This window comes from Strix aluco, chromosome 3 (assembly GCF_031877795.1).
Source record: "Strix aluco isolate bStrAlu1 chromosome 3, bStrAlu1.hap1, whole genome shotgun sequence".
Taxonomy (NCBI): Eukaryota; Metazoa; Chordata; class Aves; order Strigiformes; family Strigidae; genus Strix; species Strix aluco.
Genome location: NC_133933.1, coordinates 84,296,261 through 84,318,721, shown reverse-complemented (window position 1 = coordinate 84,318,721; position 22,461 = coordinate 84,296,261). Strand labels below are relative to the sequence as shown.

General features: G+C 39.0%; 1 non-coding gene across 1 annotated transcript; it reads left to right on the top strand.

Annotated features, from left to right (window-relative positions):
- The first annotated feature begins 8,766 nt into the window (after window positions 1-8,766).
- Window positions 8,767-8,839, top strand: TRNAK-CUU (transfer RNA lysine (anticodon CUU)). The gene has a single exon. It is a non-coding gene; the product is annotated as a tRNA-Lys (tRNA).
- Window positions 8,840-22,461: the final 13,622 nt, after the last annotated feature.

Here is a 22,461-nt window from a genome sequence, read left to right as displayed (position 1 = left end):
GGCATCTCGTCCATATTCTGTGTTACACTAACATGTGGGTGAGAGATTACAACCCAGAGTTAACGAGGAAATAATGGATGCAGATGAAATGCAAAGAGCAGGGATATCTGAACAAGAGGCACCTCAGAATGATCAAAAATGTTGAGACGAAGCCCACCTCAAACATCTGTCTGTAAATGTTTGCAGCTTGGGAAATATGTAGAAGGAACCAGAACTCCTCATGAGGTCACAGAACTGTGGAATCACCAGAATAACCAAGAGTTGGTGGGACAGCTCACATGGCAGGGGTGCTATGATGGATGAGAACAAAGAATGATGGACAAGGAAGATGAGGACGCAAGTGTGCCCTTCATGTGAAGGAGCAGCTTGGATGCATGAAGATCTCTTGTGGACTGGACAAGAGATTGTCTGAAAGCTTGTGGGTCAGGATCAGAGGAGAGGTTAGTAAAGGTGACATTATGGTGACAGCTTGTTACAGATCACTTGATTAGGGTGAGGAAGGGTGTTGGCGACAACTGGTTAAACAGGCGGTAATGCACAACTGTATCCTCTATTCACTAACAAGGAGCAGCTGGTTGGGAATGAGATGTTTAATGGAAGCCTTGGCTGTAGTGAAGTTCAAAATCCTGGGGGAGTGAGGAAGGCAAGTAACAGGGTACAGACCCTGAACTTTAGGATATCGGAGTTCAGCTTATTCAAGAAAAAGGCAAATGAAAGGTAAAAGGGAAATGGTAAAGGAACTCAGGAAAAGCTGGCAGGTCTTTAAGGACAGCATTCCACTCAATACTCAGGGAGACAAGTAGATATATCAGAAGACTGACTTGGCAGAACTGGGAACTCATAATAGACAGCCAATGCAAAAGAACAGTATAGAGGAACTGGAAGCAGGGATAGGTGGAATTTCCAAATATCACCATGTACGGATGGTGTCTGGAAAGTCAAAACTGAACTCAAGCTGAGACTTGCAAGGACATCAAGACAAGTTTCTACTGCTGCATTAGTAGTAAAAGGCTGCACAAGCAAAATATTGGCCAGTTGCTGAATGGAGTGGATGATTTAGTGACAGCAGACATAGGGCTGAGATACCAAATGCCTTTTTTGCCAGTTTTCATCAGTAAGTCCTCCCTGATCTCTGTGCTTCATGAAAGTGTTGAAGGAGAACAAGCAATTTGCATGAGGATCAAGTGAGAGATTACTTGAGAGAGCTAAACCTGTACACGTTCATGGGACCAGATGGGCTGTATTGAGGTGTGTTGAGAGAACTGGCCAATGTGTTTGCAAGGCTTCTCTAATATCTTTGAAAGTTCATGGAGACTGAATGAGGTCTGTGGCAACTAGAAAAAGGCAAGTGTGGTACCCATCTTCAGAAAAGATGAAGAGAATGACTGAGGGATCTACAGGCCGATCAGCCTCATTTTGGTGCCTGGAAAAAACACAGAATGAGTCCTCCTGAAACACATTTAAGGACACACAAAGGAGAGATGACTGGGAACAATCAATATGGATTTACTAACCATCCCTCACCATCCTGATTGATTGCTATGACAAAATGACTGGTTATGTGAATAAGGGAACAACCTTGACTTTAAAAAGGCTTTTGACACTCTCTCCCAGAGTGTTGTTGTATCCAAGGTTAGTCATTGTGGTCTGAATGGGCAGATAATTATACAGGTAAAAATCCAGTTGAATGGTTGGACTCAGAGTAGAAGTTAATGGGTCATACTGAACCTGCAAACCATTAACAAATGGGGTACCACATGGGTCCCTTCCTGGGCATGTCTTGTTTACTGTCCCTACCAGTGATCAGGTGATGGAGTGCTTGCTTCTGAGGTTTGTAGATGATAACAGGCTAGGGAGACTGAGTGATACCTTAAAGGCAGGTCCAAAAGGATGCAGACAGAGTGAAGGAATGAACAAACAGGAACCTGGTGATTTCCAACAAGAATATCACAAGTTTTGCCATCAAAGAAGGCCTTGTAGTGATACAGGCTGGGAAGCTCTGGCTCTGTAGAAAAGGCTTTGGGGTTCCTGGTGCACAGCAAGCTGTGTATGAGCCAGCAGTGGGGCACAGCAACAGAGGACCAACACAATCCAGGACTGTATTAGCATAAACACATTGTGGCATTCAAGGGAAGTGATTAGTCTCCTTTACTCAGCACTCATTGGATCGCATTTTGATACAGCATCCACTTTGGGGGCATTGAGTAGAAGAAAGACATCACTAAGAGAGAGTTCAGCATAGGTCTACTGAGACAGTTGGGAGCTGGAGCACTTGCATTATTAGGACAGGCTGAGGGAGATGGGCTAGTTCAACCTGAAGACAGCTCTGGGGAGACCTAACAAGACCCACCAGTACCTACAAGGAGGCTACCAAGAAGATGAAAGAAGACTCTTCAGTGGCACACAGATTTCAAGGAATGAGAGGCAACAGACAAATCGAAACAGGAAATGCTTAAAATGGATATAAGAATGAACTTTTTCACTACGAGGGCCCTCAAGCAGTGGAGCAGGCTTCCCAGAGAGGCTGTGTAGTCTCCATCCTTGGAGGTATTCCAGGCTTACAACCCCTCAACAACCTGAGATCTGACCTCAGAACTGACCCTACTTTGGTCAGGGAGTTGGAATAGGGACTTCCAGAAGTCCCTTCCACCCTGAATTACTCTGTGATTCTATGAAGAGGTAGTTGTCTAAATAACTATGACATTCAAGAAGTCAACATCCTCTTACTTTACTATAATCAAAACATTGTTTACTAAAGTCCTAAAGCTATACACATAACCACTCAGATGAATAAATGACTGTCTGTCACAGAATCACATATATTTAAGATAGTTGTTTTAAGTAGCCAGAATATAGTCCTTCAGTCAAACAGACACAGTTATTACTTATTCCCACATCTATGAGATCATGATATTGAATAACTATTTAAGCAGAAAAATGAGAAAACCTGTGACCCTAATCATCACTACCTTCCCCAGTTATCAGTAGCACGATTTGCCTAAAACAGCACAGCAAAAGGAACTCTTCATATATACATGAATTACTCTATATTCTTTCACTTGGAAACTGCTTATGGAATAGTTTGTTGACAAGAACAGATTTATATAGTAAATCTCATAGTGAATCTTACTAGCTGACATTTTCTGCTATATCAAAGCATGCTCAGGGGATAGCATGAGAGGAAGATACTGCAAGTGTAATGATTCTTTGACCCATTTTGTAACAAAATGTGAATCTTAGATGAGACACCCTATCACACACTGTATTTGCAAACGCATTTTTCCCAAGGAGCCCACATCTCCACAAAGAAAAGACAGTGGATTATAATTTAACTTCTTTAGCATTCACACTAGAGCTTTTACTGAGAGAACTTAGCTAAATGTGGAATAAAATTATGATATCTGGACTACAGAGGTTTAAAGTTATTCTAAGACTGTATATCAATTATCCATACTGCTTTTCTAATCCTTATCTTGATTTTTTGCAGATTTATGCCAAAGAAGGTTTTAGAACAGTCATTTTCAGATACAAGTTACATTATTGTTTATCAAAGCCATTCTCTCCCTATCTTCTACTTAAAAAGTGCAAGTTAATCTGAATCATTGTCATCATGTCAAATCCCAAATCTAAAATACGGGTTGAGAAATTCAAGCACATTTCAGCTCAGTGCTGATTAAACAACTACATAATACACACCATATGTGAGATTCTGAAGTCAGTAAAACTACTCATATAGCAAGGTGAGAAAACTGGGTTCATTTTATTATAACAAACTTACCTCTAATTCAACTTTGCTAGTTAAAATACTCTACAGGTGAAGAAAATCCTGAAATGTGTGAAGCAATCGTTTTGAAGTGTATTTTTCTTTTTTAAAATTATGGATAGAGTTCAAGAAAGGGGCAGAACAGATGTGCTGTAAAGTCTCAAAAGAATTTCCTGAGAGAATCTTTGAGTATCTTTCTTTATTTGTCCTAGGTTAAAACTTATGTACTATCAGCAGTACTTTGGGTGTTCTATAAGTGATTTTTTTAGAAAGTTGTGAAATAACTTGCAAAACATTTTTTGACAGTAAATATAAACTCAAAACATAAATATCTACTGCTTGTTTCCTTTTAAACCAGCTCTTCAGCAGCTCTACAGCAGAGCTGAAGAACCTGACCTTCCTGAAGTTGTCAGTGACAGGTAATGAGAAACATACTTCCCCCACTTTACATACTAGGAATGATTTTAATGAGTGTTAAACTTTCAAGGTTTTATAATTGCACACTAACTTTGAAATGTTTTTCCCTCTAGGGACCCTGATTGAAATATAGATTTCTCTGAAAGACATGTGTGAGTTAATTAATATATTAACCTGCAATAGCTTGAGAAGTAGGTATACACAGTTCTGAGTCAACCTAGCTTCAGTAACATGATGAGGATGATTTTATTTCTCTTTAAGCTGGACTAGCCAATGTTCCTGTTATTGTTCTCTCTTTTCTTATTTCAAACATAGCAAAGAAAAATACAAGCAACCTAAGACCATAACGCATTTTAAAAATATTTCCATTTAAGAAATTCAAGAGGAGAGAGAAGAGAGGACAGAGGACAGAGGACAAGAGGACACTTCAATTTCTACAGGTCCTTGCCATAACATTTGACTCTTCCATCTAAAGAGACAGACTCCCAATAGAAAAAGAAGAAACAGATCTATTTTTCTATTAATCCAGTCTAGTTCCATAGTTTGTGATCAGTACTTGACTGAAAAATACTCCCTGTATAATCATTTATACATTTCTCATGCTATTCTCTTCACAGGACCAAACCCTCTTTCAGTACTCTGTATAACAAACAGTGTGCAACTGTTCAGATTTCACATTGTCCTTTTATTAACTGTACAGCTTCCCCTTCTATACAGCAAAAATACCCTCTTCGGAAGTCATGAACACTCTTATATTGTTCTCCACTGCTATATTCAAGAATTTCACAATTAACAAGCATGTGAGGTAGTTTTTAATATTTTCATATTCTGCTTAGAGAATGAATCTGCTCTATACCGTCATCTATATTCAGATCACAGCTATAGTTTATTTCAGTTTTATTTTTGCATGCTGAATATTTATGTCAGGGTATAGGCACACACTTTAAGTACAGGCTTTTTAAGGCACTGCTTGGTTTAACTGCTCCAGATTCACTGAGCAGTTCGTTCTCTGAGCTATTCTTCTTGCTTCTGCCTACCTGCCTCATGTAACTGTGAGAAAACAGGGAAAGAGTGCCTGTGTGTGAATGTGTGTGTGAGTGTGAGAGAGTGTGTGTGTGTGTGTGCGCGCGCACTGAGAGGAAGGAGGGAAAGGAAAAGTCTGGCTTGAGTGTCCTGCCCAGCATTTCATAGAAAGTTCATGGCAGTTAGAGTCCTGTTCTCCAGGATACTAGTATAACATCCAGTTTGTATAGCAGAGGGATCTTAGAGATAATAACCTCATTCGTTTGCTTCATCACTGTTGAAGGAGCATGCTGTGTATCAAATGAGTTCTATTGCATAAAAGAGGAAAAAATAATCACTGTAGTTTTATATTCTGTATCATGAAACATATACGAGGGAGCTAAATAAGGATCCCATAATGTTGGCATGTCATGAAATATGATGCCTATTTAATATGTGAACAGTTTTAACATAGATTTTTTGTCTGTGATTTTCTAACCTTTTAAAGAACAAACTGTAAACCCTGGGAGTATAGATGCATGGCACACAGTGCATCAATGCCAATGATTGTATGGATTGTACAAAAGATTTAAGTCTGTAGACCCATAATACATACCTGTGGCACTTGAGATAATGAACTAATTGATATCACTAGTGGGTTGTTGGGTTTTTTTTTTTCTGTGTAGACAAGTTAGAATAGACACACATTATTAGCCAATATGCTACCCATATAGGAACACTGAACCTCACTAAGCCGTAGCTGTATTTTATGTCCTGAAGAACAGGGTATACTAACCATTTTGCTTCTCTTTCATCTGACCCTCAAGTAATCCTTTTACTACCTCTTATCCTTTTTTCAGGTCTAGCTTCCTTACTAAAGTTTCGTATTAGAACTACAATCCTTTTTTCACTTCAAGTTTTGGCTCACATGTTACCTTCAGCTCCCACTGAACCACAGCCCACCTATCTCTGAGGCCTCTGGTTCCACATATTTATTTTCTCCATATACCGAAGGCTTTATTTTGTTATCTCTGCATCACAATCTTAGTGCTGATCGGCCACAGGGGAATATTTAAAACTGCAGATACAAAGTTTTAATTTTCCTATCTGATACCCTATAGACCAAAGCAACAAAAATAGCAGTTTTGAGAAAATTCTCATCCAGCTACTGCATCTGTCATCTGGAATATGTAGAGTGCAAACAAAAATTCTTTGGTTTTCCTCTGAAACTCATGTCTCCACTGAGCAAATGCAGGCTGTAGTTTAGTTGAACAGAATGTAATTATATCAATCAGGTAGATTATTCAAACTAAGAGAAAATAGGTAAAGAAAATTACTAAGATATTTTCAAGTATTTTTTTCCAAAGTACGTGGAATATTTTTCCCTTTTTTGAACACAGGTTATATTTTTTTTTAATCTATTCTGGTTCACAGGTATAAATCTTATTTTTCTGAAAATTTGAATGGGGGCAATGTCTATGAATAGTATGAATAGATTTCAGTTCTCCAGGATTGAAGATTTGAATAGAGACACAGAGAAATAAACATCAAAAGTTAGAAGCAGAGAAAAACATCTTGGAATGGGGGATTCCATACTGTAAGCCCACAGTATAACTAATGATAAAAAAAAGTATCTCTACAAATAAATTAAGGTTCTTATAAATGTCATGATTTTACCTAAAAACCTAAAGGGCAAATTAAAAAGCTTTATCTTTTTTGTTTGTAGTGGCAGTTTGTTGTGCTTTGAACTCAGCTGGTAGCAAATCGCCATGTGGCCAGTTGTTTACTCCCCGCCCCCTCCCCTCGCCCCCCCGGTGAAATAGGGGAGGGAGGAGAAAAGAAGAAATTTGTAGGCTAAATAAAAAAAAAAAATTACCAGCAAAATCAACAGTAACAATAATAGTCCAAAACGGGTAAAATGCAGCAGTGGCTCACCGAGCGTTGACTGGTACAGAGCCCGTCCCCAGCAGCGATCCAACCGCACCAGAGAACTCCGCCCAGCCGATCCAGAAACCGAAAACAAAACAATACATGTGAGAGAGCACGTGCCCACCTATATGATGAGCTTTTATGTCACATGACATGGAATGCTCCAATGATCAAACAGGACTCAACTCTTCAGCTGTGCTCCCTCTCAGCCCAAGGAAAGTTAACTCTATCTTGGCCGAAACCAGGACAGTCTCCACCCCTTATTCCATACCATTGATGTGATGCTCAGGTTCAAAATAGATTCTAAGGTATCACCACCCCTTTCCAGGGTCTCACAGTTATCATTCCCTCACTCTATGTGCCATCCTTCCAAAATGTCTGAGTTAATTTAGTCCATAACTTTGGGTTCCATCTGTCATGACAGTCTATAAGGCTGGAGGAATGAGGTGGAGTTGGCTCAGTCGGTGGAGCAGAAGGCTTTGGATGTGGCAGGAGGATGTTGTGAGACACCGATTGCAATAACAGGGTTATTTGACAGTTCAATTCATTGGCTATTTTCACCCAAAATCAAACCTCCCTGAGGCACACATCGGACTTCTCCATCCTCCTGCATTACCCACCAAGTGCACCCAGGTCCTTGGGCAAAAGTAATCCCACGCATGGGTTTACCTTCACCTGATGCAGGAGTAACCCAGACAGTCTTTCCCAGCATATTTTTCATGCGCACTATGGGGGCTTTATCCCCATCTCCAGTATGTAGGAGGTTTGATTGAGCAGCGCCAGCTTGCTTAGCAGATCCTCTGGTATTGAATAACCAGGTGGCTTTTGCTAAATGCACGTCCCAGTGTTTGAAAGTTCCACCACCCATTGCTCTCAGTGTAGTTTTTAGTAATCCATTGTATCGCTCAATTTTCCCAGAGGCTGGTGCATGGTAGGGAATGTGATATATCCACTCAATGCCATGTTCTTTGGCCCAGGTGTCTATGAGGTTGTTTTGGAAATGTGTCCCATTATCTGACTCAATTCTTTCTGGCATGCCATGCCGCCATAAGACTTTCTCCTCAAGGCCTAAAATAGCGTTCCGGGCAGTGGCATGGGACATGGCATAAGTTTCCAAACAACCAGTGGCTGCTTCCACCATTTTAAGCACATAGTTTTCCATGCCGAGTTTGTGGGAGCGTGATATAATCAATCTGCCAGGCCTCCCCATATTTATATTTTAACCACTGTCCTCCATACCAAATGGGCTGTAACCATTTGGCTTGCTTGATTGTAGCACATGTCTCACATTCATAGATCACCTGTGTAATAACATCCATGGTTAAGTCCACCCCTCAGTCACGAACCCATCTATATGTTGCATCTCTTCCCTGATGGCCTGAGGAGTCATGGGCCCAGCGAGCCATAAATTGTTCACCCTTATGTTGCCAGTCCAGATCTACTTCAGCCACTTTAATCTTAGCAGCTTGATCCGCCTGTTGGTTGTTCTGATGTTCTTCGGTGGCCCGGCTCTTGGGTACGTGAGAGTTGACATGGTGCACTCACATACGAGTGCACTGAAAGAATATTGCTAGGGCCAAAGGCCAGCTGGGCTACGGGGATACCGTAGGACAAAACTGAACTCTCCCATGGCACCAGAGGAAGAGGTAACACATGCTCAGCTAGCTCAGTCAATAGAGCATGAGACTCTTAATCTCAGGCTCGTGGGTTCGAGCCCCATGTTGAGTGCCAAAAACTGTTGTGGTTTGAATTCAGTCAGTAGCCAATTTCCATGTGGCCAGTTTTTTACACAGACACAGACACACACACACACACACCCCGGTAAAATAGGGGAGGGACAAAAGAAGAGATTTGTAGGTTAAATTAAAAAAAAAAAACAAAAAAACAACAAAACTAGCAAAACTAACATTAATAATAGTAGTCCAAAACAGGTTAAATGCAGTAGTGGCTCACCAAGCTCCCCAGCAGCATATAACCCCACCCAGCAGATCCAGAAAATAACACACAGGAGAGTGCCTGCCTATATGCTGAACTTCAAATGTCACATGCCATGGAATGCTCCAATGATCGATCAGGATCCAGCTCTTCAACTGTGTTCCCTCTCAGCTCAAGGAAAGTTAACTCTATCCTGGCTGAAATCAGGACAGAGTTAAACATCTCACATACACACACCGCAAAAAGCACACCATCTGATATATCTCATGCCCATGGAAGCAACAGAAGCAATTAGCTCTTTTCATAATTATTTTCCCTGTTCCTTCTTCTGCCCACCCACTCCTTGCTTCCTTCAGTTCTGCTTAGTTCTCTGGAGCTACTCTGATTCAAGGGGATGTTTCCAGCCCAATGGTGCTTCTGCAAATTATTCACCGAAGGGGCTCTTTGGGAAGCATTCCCACAGTCTGCCTTTGCCTTTCCATGTCTGCTGAATTGGAGATGGTTGACAGCAGGCCTAAATTGGGAATGATTCTGGCACTGAAGCAACACCAGGATCAGTGAGCCACAGTTGTGTCTTTTAGTGCAGCATTAAGCTATTCTGGTGTCAAATATTGCTCATTCAGAGCCAATTCAGCTCCAGCTGAAGTCAGCAGGAGCCTTCCACAGATTTCAGTGATCTTCATATAAAGCCAGGAGAAAGCAAAACCTTCTTTCTTCCTTATGTGAGCAAGATAACAAAAATGGAAGTGGTAATGATTGATTATGTAGGTCATTGTCAGTTCTGTGAGCTATGTATTATATATAATGTATTAGGCTAACCCTAAGGAAAAGTGATTTGTGATGGGGAGTAGAGATGACTAATTCTAGGTCCTGGGGTATTTGTTTTGATCATGACGTGAATAGCTCTTGTGTTTCACTGGGTCTTGGTTAGACAGAGACAAATTTAGAAGCAAATTTTGCCTTAGATCTTCACTCACAGTGTCTATTGACCTAAATGAAAACTGATCTGACTTAGCTAGGGCAGAATTTTGTCTTTACACTTTTGTATTTTAGTAGAATATATATATCTATGTCCAAGGTGCTATGTTCACTTTTCTGATGTTGTTTTTACTTGCCAATTGTTATTTTTAATGCTTTTAAAATAAACATGCATTCCCAGAGCAAAATAAACAACAAAAAAGTCTCTTTTCACTATTTTTATTTTAAGTATGCCCTACATACTCCACAGTGCATGTTTATGTAAGAAACGCTTGATTGCTAGCACTTGTGGTTCTTGAAGTCATTAAGAATATGGCCCTAAAGAACAACTTAAATGGGCACCTCAAACACATATCAGAGCATTAGTCATAAATCACACAGAAAAATATTTCTATTGTGTTCCCTAATAGATACAATATTCAAACACAGCAGAAGTGCAATCTGAAAAAGCCTTGAGTTACTGTAAAGTTTAATTATCCAGTTGCTTTTGGCTCTGGTTGTTGGGGGTTTTTTTTGAAATATATTTTTGGCAGTGGGAAGAAGTAAGGCAGAGAGTGAGAAAAAAAGCCTTCCAAGCATTTAGGAAAACCTATGTCCTCTCCAGAGATGTTTGATTTATTTGTGGTAGTACAATAAGCTGTTCCTTTGGCAAGAGAAGGTATGCTAGGTGGTTCACACCACACAATTTATTTACAAGACTTCAAACTGCAACAGCTGCAACTCCATTCTTTGCTGGAAGATAGAGGGAATGCATCCAAGTGTAACATAAATATACAAGTCAGATGTGCCTCTGTCAGATACCATCCTCAAAGACATTTCACTTGGAATAAGTGAATAAAAATCTCCAGATATTATTTCACACTGAGAAAATATAATAATGAAAACAGTGCATTTAAAAAATAGATAGAGGTCTTATTTACTTATTTATCCTGAGATGCAGCAAGGCAATATGCTAAAGGATCTTTTAAAGACATAAAACAAGCAATCTATTTTGAGCTTCTACTTCCTTGTCAGAGAACACAACTTCTCCATTTTGTATGGCACCAGCTATCCAGCCAATAAAATATTTTTAGGGAAAGGTAAATTGTAATGTGATTATTGAGATTTGTTTCATTTTAATACTATTTGATTATCAAATGTGTTACCTGATGCTAGGATGAACAATGGATTACGAGTGGATCATTAGAAGTTTTTGCATGTTAAGTCTTGACCAGTCATGCTAGGACGACATATGGCACATAAGATGTATCTCACAAGAGATACGCAAGAAGTAGCACAGTTTCTTTATAAGACATTAGTAAACCCCAGTTTAGAGGTAGAAATAGGAAATTGCTTTGGTTCCATTCAGTGCTCTGTTCCCCAGATTAAGATTTTTCAAGATAAAGGATTTGGCAATAGCCAACATAACCAGGGCCATGAAATGTTCTGTTTTCAGATGAGTAACAAGATGTGCTCAGCTGTGCAGCTTCAGATTTCCCCCTTGACTTTTGTCTTGGCCAGAAGGATTCTGCATTAGGGGTGTTTCCAGCATTCCTGCTTCCCCATAAACAGTAGCCAATTCAGGATTTTGTTCTTACAGTAAAGCAAAACTTAAACAATGTTAAACAACTGGTGGGTGAGAGTTCTGGCAGCAAGTGTAATAAATGACTATGACATTCATTGAATTCAATTTGTTTATCTTTTTTCTTGCTCAGTTAACAGAAAGGGGTAAAGGTGACAGTGAGATTGTGAGGATTTTTGAGGGTTTCAAGATCACATTTTTTTTTGTTGCACAACTATGAGAATTGCTCATAATTTTAAACAGCATTATTGACATGAGTGTGTGCTTAATGGATGTATTCTAAAGAGTCCAGATAATTAATTTTGAAAAAATCATTAACATTTCTAGCCCTTAATATTACAGGATTGCCTGTCATTCCTTTTTAGCTAAAAGATAACAACTACAGTATTTTACTAACATACTATAGGATTTATATATATTAAAAGTATCCTTTAATTTAATAGATATTATTTTATTGCTATTATTTATAGTTTATGTGTATATATTCATGTATGTATATTTATAAGCATCCATGAGTAGAAATCTAGGGAAATGTGCACTAGAAAAGATTACATGAATTTAGGTTGTTAAGAAAAAAATCTGGAAACTTAATGTGACAGTCTTCAAATACATGAAAAACTGCTGCAAAGAAGAAAGCAGTATTCTGGTTTCTGTATCTGTGATGGATTATACAAGAAGCAGTAGGATTAAACTGCAGTAGAATAATTCAAGAGAAACTTTCCAAACATAAGGACAACTCTATTTGGTTATATTTAATAATAAAATTATTAACCTTTCCTTGTAGCTCATCTAGTAAACAGTTTTAATGATCAGTCAGCATGAAAAGCTGAATTTCTTTAATTGGATGCATAAATCATATCAAAAGGCTCTGTTACTTGACCACATAATAAAAAAGCAGATGTGTGATGTAAATATTCATGTTAATCAATTAAAAACTTGTTTTCTATAAATATTCACTAAAATTCCTTCAAACTGTGACTATCTAGGAGAATATTCCTCTTGCAACTCTATCAAATATTTATGTAATCCCAGTTCACAGTAAGAAAGATAATCAATTAAAAATTGAAGCAAATATTTGAAGAAAACACCTGGAAGCATTTTTGCAGCTAAAGTTATGTGTGATGATAATTGAATAGAGCAAGATAAAACGGAATGATAAATGGAAGCTGATAAATGGAATCTCGACAAGAGAATGGGAAAGATTCAGCAAAAAGAAAATGTCTGACTTGTATATTCTACTTACTTGAAAGTTCTGCTTGTTAATTGCACATACTATTAAAGAAAAATATCAATAATCAAGAGGTTGTGTTGATATTTATTAAAGTTACTTTATTTGTCCTCATGTAAACTGAGTGTAGACATAGCCAGTTAAATTTAGTGAAGATTATCCATTTTTCCCACTTGGTCATTTGGAGTCTATATTATTCAGAATTATTTTTATGTCACCACATCATCATCTATGCATATCTATGTAACTAAAGAATTTGTAACATTCATGTTGCAGCACCAGAAAAAAAGCAAATGCCCTGCCCTCCAATAAACAAACCAAAGAAGCTAGGTATTATTCCAACATTAAAAGAAATAATACAATAACACCATTTAGGTACCACATTTCTTGTTTTTCTCATGGGCCCAGAGGTGTGGAGAGATCTAGTTCACATAACTACTGAAATATCAGTAAAAAGGCAAAAGGATACTTTTCTTAGATTTTGAATTTCAAAAAATAATAAATATGGGAAAAAGCTATGTTTGTTTTTAAACAAGGTGTCTGTTTTCTGTCTAAGGTATTTGTAGATCACTTGTTACTCTGGTATCAGAGCACCTAATTATTTTCATAGAGTCATAGAATTATAGAATCATAGAAGCATTTGGGTTAGAAGGGACCTTTAAAGGTCATCTAGTCCAACCCCCGAAATGTTGAGACATAAAATGGATATTTACACATGAGAAATAGAGACAAAATTAGATTGACTACTTGAGTTACATATATCTTGCATGAATTAATTCACGAATGAGGTTCACCAAGACTAGCCACTTAAGTAGTGTGGTGTTTGTCAGCCAATGATACCACAGACAAGGTTATCATAATCACACTTCTCATAAAATGAAGAATTTCACTACATCTTTCAAGGAAATGTAAATGTTAAACTGTTTTCTTACGTTGTGTAAATTGTCTCCCTGAGGGCTGCCTCAGATTGGTTTCTTTGATTAAATTATGGAAAGCGAGTGGTAACATCCAGAAAGAAGGGACCCTGGTTTCCAGAGTTTCCTTTACCTGGAAAACCTTGATCTTACTTATGTGAAAAATAGGTATCATGTTTAGTGAGAAAATTAACCCTCATGGGTATGGAGGTGGTTTTGCTTTTTCAGCAAGAAGCTGAGACATGCAGAGTAAGAGTTAGAATGAGTAAGAGTAAAGCATATTGTCATGGGGGCCAAGGGGAGGAGGGAGCAGGACTAGCAGTGGCGAATTAATGGGGGGGCCGTGATGTGACAGAAACCATGGGTGGAATGCTGTGCCGGCACAGACAGGAACAATCACGGGCTTTGTGTACTAACATCTTCCCGCAGACCTGAGTGATGGGCTTGTCTGTCCCTCACATGGTGCTGCTGGGGCAGGGTGTTTGGGAGGGTTCACTACCTGCCACTGTTGCGTCTGCTATGGAGCTCAAACCCCTAATGCAAGGCAGGAGGGTGACAGCAAAGCAGGACATGCTGTGGGGCAGAGAGGGACTGACTGTGAAAGAAAAGCCTGGCCAAGTAGTGTGGGGAGGTACTCTGACCACTGATACTCAACAATGGCCTTCCCCAACCACTCTTGCCCACCACATGTCCATGCCGGGTGTGACACGTTTCTCCAAAGCCATGAAGTGCCCTTCCAGCAGCCTCATCCCTGCCTGACACCCAACCTGACACCTAGATTGGGCCCTCATGGGGGGAATCTCTCAAGGAGACAGAAAACTGCTTAGTCAGTGGCATGTGCCCTCCCCTCTCCAGCATAAATGCTATGTCAATGGGTAGACACTGGCCAAGATAATTATGGATGGAGAAGCCAGAAAGGTGGTCTCACCCACAAGGAGGGTGCTCACTCTAGCTGGGCAATGGGACTGCATCTCAGATGACAGCTGGCTGTCTGTGTGTTGGGCTCACCTCAAGCTTAGTCATCCACAGAGAGTCAAGCATTCGGGGAGGTGTTCCCCAAAAGGGCCACCACTTTCTCTAATTGTTACTTCCTAACTTAGCTGGCTAGCATAAGCTGCCAATGGCCACTTTTATCACATAGCCCCAGGCCAATGTCTTTGATTTTTTCCTTACCAAAAGTCAATTAGCTACCGTTACCTGGGTCACTATCATCTTGTGGTCTACTGTCCTAAGCATGTTACTTGGGTGTAACGATATTAAGAATTCATCTGTGGTTCTCTGTTTCCTTTCTGGAAGGCAGATGTCGTTCAGAGCTTTGGGGAAGCCTCCCCCAACAATTCCCTGTGCTTGGTTTGTACTCCTCAGCATATATCATAATCACCTTCTAAGTTTATGCTGGGTAGATGTGGACAGTGTCTCACTTATCTGAGTAATACTTTTAGGCAGCCTTCATCCATGACACTTGTGCAGAGATATTTTTCTGCTAAGCAATGCCTTCCTTATGCAAGAATTAAAGATTCTTCTAAGAGACACTTCCCTGGCAGTCTACTTGTTACTTTGGAGCCACCACTTGATAATACAGCAATGAAAAACTTAGTTAGCAAGCAAAAATTGCACATTTCCATTATGGGGAAACAACAGGGTTATGATGCAGTCCCATTTGCTGCATATTTTTATCACTTCTTGAAAACTATTTGCACCTACAACTTTGCTTCAGGTGGAAGAAAGTACATATATAAAGTACACACATACAGCTATACATATATACCAAAAAAATTAAAAATATATTTTCCATCAATGTCAGTAACAGAACAGAACAATCACTTTTTACAGCAGATGGTCTGCCTGAGACTTAAAACTGTAAAAAAAAAAAATCCTGCACCTGTTAAATACTTTGACTTAAAAATAAATGTTTTGACAGAAAGTTTATTTCAAAGAGACCAAAAGGCTGGAGAGCTGATTGATAAGTGTATAACTGCACTGTATGAAAGTTTAGTAGTGGAAAGAATAATTTATAATAAAATATTTGGAAGAATATCCAACAATAGAAGCATATTTAACACCTGACAAGACTGAGTTTGTTAAAAGGACTTAAAGATATCAGTTCAGAGAAGAATTAATCTCTCATAAATGTTCCATAGGTACTGAAAATAATACTGGTAATTTAAAAGTTAGGTGCGACCACATTTGATTTCAGAAACTATTTGGATATTCTAAAGTTAGATAAATGCAGAAATATAGGTATTATTTGATAAAGTCTAGTAAGATCAAGTTTCTTATTTTCTATCATCTCATGGGCCTTTTTAAAATTTCTGTAGTATTTTTTTACAGTTTTTTCATCTGTGTGGACAAAAGTACATAAGTACCAAATAAACTGGCTATCATACCAAATAGAATTCTACCCACTAGAATCCATATACAAAGTAAATAATTTGCAAAGCAAGTAATCATCTATTTTTCTTCTTTTTCTTTAATCAACAGTTTATAATTTTGCACAAATATTTTAAAGTGAATATAAATATTTTGGTAACCATGCTAAATTAAATATCAATTCACTGATCAGAAGAGATATTAAAAACCAAAAAAGATAATGAATTATTCAATAGTACACAAATGCCAGACATTTAGTAATAAAAGGACAGCTGAAACTGATAGGAAACAGTTCAGAAATGCAACTTAGAAAAAATAAAACATATTGGCAATGTCATATTAAGTATGAACCTACTTGAACTTGAACATAACTGAGATGCCAATAATGAGTAGTAATAGAGAGACAAGCACATTCAGAGAGCAAACTAGATCACCTAAACTAATTTTTCATCTTCTCCACATGTTTACCACAATTATAAAGTTAATGCATGTAGTCTCCAAACTTGCTTACTACAAAAGATGCTGTTGGATGCATCTGAACCATCGAACTTTCTTTTTCATAACATTAGAAAATACCAAAGCCTCCAATGAAGAGAGGAAGTAAGATGGAAACAATAAAACCTATACCTCTGTCTGTTTCCCATAACATGAGTAGTCAAAACAAAGGGGAAATATAGATCCAAATTAGAGTACTACAATCTTGTATCTAACCCAGTCAGGGAATGTTTAAAAATATTTTTTTCTGTTTATTTTCTCTTGTTGCATTCATAGATATTTAAAGATAAGGCTTTAAGATGGGGAGAGTTAGTGATTCATGTGTAGTAGACATGTGTAGTGATTTTTTTTTTTTTTTTTTTTTTTTTAAATGCAGGATTTAAATGAATACAGTAAAATCATTTGACAGATTGGAACAGGGCTGTTTTCCAGCTACGATGTGATCTTACCACACAAATGTAGAAGTGTAACATAACTCTTTTTTCAGAGCAGTAAAACAAAATTAAAAATTGTCACAAGAAGCAAATAACCCAGTTTATTTGTTCTAGAAAACGGATCTCAGGAAAATTCCACGTGGTCTAAAATATAAAAAACTTTAAAGAGTTTTATGAAATTTCTTATTCCTGTATCATCTCCCTTGGGTTCTTGGACTCTCTACATCTCTAATGTCTTCTATCTAATTTAAGAGCTGTGCTTTTGAAACCCATTAAAACAGTGATACTGTGTGATTTCAGGACCATATCTCAAACACATTAGAAAAAAAGAACACTGAGCATGATAAACTCAAAGAGAATAAACTTTCTGATCCATTTACAGAGATTTTTCTCATGTTTTTACATTAAAATGATTTCTTTTTCCACTATGAGAACCTAGGCTTGGATAGTAAAAAAATAAACATTATTTTAGTTAAACAAAAATGTGCTGTGGATTAGTCTGCCTGATGTAGCTATAATAAGCAAATACAGATATGAATTTCAAATTTGAGTGATAGAGCTGTGAACTGATTCTGATTTAACTTTTTTATACAGTGGAATATCTTTATAAACTTTAGTTATCTATCCAAACCCAACTCCAAATAAACTTCTAGTTAGTCCAAACAGCAATAACAAGCTTTGCATAACCTGATACTGTAATGGCAACTGTCACAAAATGACCTGGTTAGTTTTTTTTCGCTTCTTGTAAGCAAATGTTCTGTCTTGGAAAACTTCAAACTGTTTCTGGGTTTGGTAGCTTGATTATGTATAGTGTATCAAGCTGATACAGAAGTCTTTATGAGGATGAATGTTTGAATAGTTTCACAGTTTTTCTTTCTCCCTTAGCTCAAGATACAACATATATAGTTTACTTAAAAGTCCAGTCTTTTGTCAAAATCCCTCGCCAAAGGTTTTCAAAGGAAACTAGGCAGTCATGGGATAAAGAGGAAGTGTTTAACATAGATGTTTAAAAGACATACAATATTTTAGGAATACGGGAGGCATAATGGCCAGTCTTGCAATGGGGTCAGTTCAGCAGTGGAGTTCTGGGAAGTTCTGGGCTACAGTCTTGTGTTAACACACTCCTAAAGTAACCTGGAAAAAAAGGCAAGCAATGTGGGGAACAAAGTTTGCTGATGCTACCAAGGTTATTCAAAGTAATAAGGGTGAGATCAAACTGAAGAAGTTCAGAAGAAACTTGGCAAGACACAGCAAGAAATTTGGCAGTTGACATGCCAAATTAAATTAAATTGGATAAATATGATGATCTAAATAAATGAAAAAATCCTTTGCACAATCAGTAAATTCAATCATCTACCTATGTGATGAGCTCCAAACTGTTTCCACTCAGAAGTAAAGGTACTAGTGTTACTACAGCTAGCTCTGCAGAAATAGGGTGGGCTTGGTGGTACCAAATAGCAGTCAAAAAAATTAAAAATACTAGGAAGGACTAGGAAGGAACTAGAGAACCAAATGGAAAACATGATGGCAAATCCATGGCTCACTCATTCCCTGAACCCTGTATACAGTGCTGAGTATCTCATCCAAAAAAAGATATATGAGAACTTGAAAGTAAATTCAGAGAAAGGTAACAAGAATCATCAAAGGTATGTATTGGCCTCTATGTAAAATGATTGAGTATGGTGGGACTCAGCCCAGAAAATAAATGGAAAGGGGAGATATGATAGAGGTCTATAAAATCATCAGTGACCTGGAGAAGACAGACTAGCACTGTTCACTGTCTTTCTCAACAGAACTAATGTCCAAAACATGAACTTAATAGCTTAATTTTAACCTCAGGTTCAAAACCAAGGCTATGGTTCTTAACTCAACAGATAACAAAACTGTGGAACGTCTTGCCAAATAATTCTGTGGATGTGAGAAATTTATATTTGTTTAATGGGAGACATACTTGGAAGACAAATTGACTGACGTTTAGCAGATGGACCTCAGAGGCTCAGGAAATCTTCTGAACTGAAAAAAAGACACTCGGAGAACTGCTTAGAGGGAATATAATATAGCTTTATCTTATTCCTATTCTTCAATACACATCCACTTTTGACCAGTGCCAGAGACAACATATTAGACTAGATGGACGTTTGTTTTGAACTAACAAAGCTGATTTTATGTCCATATGCTAAATTAGATTTTCTCTTTGGAAAACAGGACAATTTTGCTTAAATATATCTCTATGTGCATAGTTTAGTCTGTCATGTATACATCTGGGACGTATGCAAAGTAAAGATAGGTGAAATGTTTTGATAAGTACAGTCTAATAATTTTCTCCTTTCTTTCAAAGCCACTTCTCAAAGCCATAATATCTGCTACTTCTCTTCAGGGAGGTAAGACTTTAGTTTAAATTCAGATAGAGCATCTTGCTTTCTAAAATCACCAATATATTGCTTTGAAATAAATTCCTGTGGAAATCTGGAAGAAAATGTCACTGAGAATGTGCCCTTATGCTGATACTTTTACTTTTGTACAAGCTAAACAAAAGAGGTTTCTCCCTTTTGGTGCATTTTCTACCTATTTTAGAAACAAGTCTTCCCAACTGTGAGAGACGAGAAACCAGGCCTGCGAAAAACTAAGAAAAACAGCCTGAGAAAGCAAAAGTTGAGGCTGATCGAAGAAATGCTTCAAACACTCACAAGACAAAACTATGAGTCACAGGGTGGATAATGTGGAGGTTGAAGCTGATAAGGCTGCCCGAATAACACAAGATGCAGCTGGAGGAGGAGCCCTGTGAAGACAGGACGGCTCTGCTCTGGTGCACCTGGAAAAATTTCAAGGGCCATCTGTCTGGTGAATGACCTTTGCTTCATTATTCACGAAATGCACATTAAAGTTAACACCTCTCAATATGCTAACAAAGGCTAACATGATCGTGCTAATTACATCATCCCATGAAACACCTCACCCCTCCCCGTACATGGGATATGTAGGTATGTGGGTCAACCTAGGGGACGGACCCAAGGAAAGTGTGTATAAATCAAGGAGGGGGGAAGAAAGGGGGGGCCTGGAGAGTGCAGTGAAGAGAAGACAGATGCAAGTGAAAAAGACGGATACTTCCTGGAACCCTCGCTGGTGGGATCAGCGCAGAAACCCAGACCAGTGATCTGTATTTCCCCATTCCCTGTATCTCCCTCTTTTCCCTTTCCTATTAAGAAATGCAAGGCATATTGTATTGCTTGCCACAACTTGCTATGTACTTAGCCAATTATCGTCTGTTCAAATAGTATATTGTGGGTAGTTAATAAATGTTTAGACTTGGAGATTTGTTGTCCGCTCCATTGGAGATTTGCGAATCTGAGTCACTTGTCTCCCTCGTCTGAGCGGGACGTGACATTAAAATTGGTGTAGTCAGCAGGATCCCCTTCAGTGTCAGAAAGTCTTATGAGATACTGGTTCTCTATCCGACAAACTCGGACAGGGAGAACTGAGAAATGGCCCCTCAGTTATATGCTGGAAGAAGGTCAGAGGGATACCGATTCTCTATCTGATAAGGACAGGGAGAATTGGGAAGTGACCTCTCAGCTATAAGCCAGGAGAGGTTTGAGCAGTGGCAAGCCATGACTGGCCGGGAAATGTCGGTGCTTGACTGCTCCCCTATTTTTGAGAAACTGAAGGAGTATAAGGCTTGTCCTCCTTCTTTAGTAGAGGTTTGGGCCCATGATAATTAGCATAATCCAGAAGCAGTGGCAAGCTATATCAGTGCACTTGAGGGGGTGGAAGGGTCGCGACCTGGCAAAGGAAAAGCTGTAGTGTGCCCTGTATTAGGGGCAGCACTGACTGCACCCCAAAAAGATAAACATGTTAAGAAAGAACTAGCAGGGAAAATGATCAAATCCTTACAAGATCTGGTAAAAGTTCTCCAGGATCAATTGGTTGAGGAACATAAGGTTACTGAACAAAACGCTGAACTCTGGCAAGAACAAACTGAAGTTTTGAAAAGCCAATTAGCTGATGAGCGTAACACCACTCAGTGACTTCGCACGGCTCTGTTAGATGCCTTGAACCGAGAAAAAAATCTCACAGTCTAAAAAAGAGGGGAATGAACAAGAAACCTGCAACCGGACAGATCTTGGCTCTGTTCTGGATAGTGAACAGGGAGTTACGAGTCTGGCAAAATCAGCAGCCAGACCCTTGTATCCAACAAAGGAGTTAGAGATAAGCCAAGAAATTTTTTACTCCGAAAATGAGGGGGCAAATTTAAGACCATTAATTAAAACAGTGCAAGAGACTGAAATGTCATATGACTGTCTCAAAGCTCGCTTCTCTCTTTGCAAACCTCCAGGAGAAGCTGCTGCGGCCTGTAAATTGGTCTGGGGGATGTCTCCCAGAGAAACAGGAGTGTATTGAAGGATGCACCCCCCCACTTCTTTGCGGTTGCCTTGTCCGGACCCTTTAGACAAGCCTCAAAGGGGCAGAGTGTACTGAGTTGACCCCATCCTGTAGCCATTTGTGGCTCTATTGTAGGCCAGACACCATGCATGCATTACTAGTGAACTGACAAGAGGCAAACGCTCCTGCCCTGAAGCAAGATGCAACAAAACCTGTGGGACCAGAGGAAAAAAAACTAAAGGTGAGCAGATATGCTAACCAGCAGATACGATGAACTTAAAAAGGCAGCAGAAAATTTTGCTCACTGTGCATCCACCATTGAAGCCAGATCCGTGTGCACCCACCACCAAAGAACTGAAGACTGAGGACCAACGGGACGCTGCTGGATCCATGGTGGTGACTATTCTTGCAGCCCTATCCCGCATCCTTCCTTTATTTCTGTCTTTTTCTTCCATTCTGTCCTATCGCTAGCCCTCTTCACCTTTTTAATAATAAAAACTTGTTTTGGGTATACGGCATTTGACCTCGTTTGTGTCTTAATCTCACTCTTGGGATCATATTGAAACCTCCCACGACATTGGATTGGGACAAACAGAGACCACTGATGGTCAGGGTGGAAGAGCTCCACAGGTCACCATTTGAACTACACCATATCCAGCGACTGAGCTTGCGAAAATTCAGGAGAAATATACCAGACGAGCTCAGGAAACTGAGACTGAATATGTGTGGAGGGTATCTTTGACTGGTGGCGACTGAATCTTGTTATCAGAAGATGAGGCCCAGGGATACTGGGGGCCAGGGGTTTTCTTAATTACTGATGACCAGAGAGAGTCGTGGTCATTAATGAGCTGCTTATTGGGCTGGGGGTCTGGACCCCTTGAAAAGGGGGGATCCAGTATGTATTGAGACCCCAACCATAAGTCATTATGTTGTTGTCCACTCCATTGGGGATTTGCGAATCTGAGTCACTTGCCTCCCTCATCTGAGCAGGATGTGACACCAGCCAATGTTAGAAATTCATAATGAAGTCCTTCCTTGCCATAAAACAAATTTGT